We start from the raw sequence: 802 nt of genomic DNA on the forward strand, positions 1-802 counted from the left end.
GAATGAGCTACTTAATGACCCTTGAATGAGCTACTTAATGAATGAGCTACTTAATGAATGAGCTACTTAATGAATGAGCTACTTAATGACCCTTGAATGAGCTACTTAATGAATGAGCAACTTAATGACCCTTGAATGAGCTACTTAATGAATGACCCACTTAATGAATGACCTACTTATTGACCCTTGAATGAGCTACTTAATGAATGAGCTACTTAATGACCCTTGAATGAGCTACTTAATGAATGAGCAACTTAATGACCCTTGAATGAGCTACTTACTGAATGACCCACTTAATGAATGACCTACTTATTGACCCTTGAATGAGCTACTTAATGAATGAGCTACTTAATGACCCTTGAATGAGCTACTTAATGAATGAGCTACTTAATGACCCTTGAATGAGCTACTTAATGAATGAGCTACTTAATGAATGAGCTACTTAATGAATGACCCTTGATTGAGCTACTTAATGAATGAGCTACTTAATGAATGAGCTACTTAATGACCCTTGAATGAGCTACTTAATGAATGAGCTACTTAATGAATGAGCTACTTAATGACCCTTGAATGAGCTACTTAATGAATGAGCTACTTAATGAATTACCTACTTAATGACCCTTGAATGAGCTACTTAATGAATGAGCTACTTAATGAATGAGTTACTTAATGAATGAGCTACTTAATGAATGAGCTACTTAATGAATGACCTACTTAATGAATGAGCTACTTAATGAATGGCCTACTTAATGACCCTTGAATGAGCGTGTTGTGTGTGGTACGGAATTCGAATTGAAACATG

Source organism: Aplysia californica, unplaced genomic scaffold, assembly GCF_000002075.1.
Source record: "Aplysia californica isolate F4 #8 unplaced genomic scaffold, AplCal3.0 scaffold01142, whole genome shotgun sequence".
Classification (NCBI taxonomy): Eukaryota; Metazoa; Mollusca; class Gastropoda; order Aplysiida; family Aplysiidae; genus Aplysia; species Aplysia californica.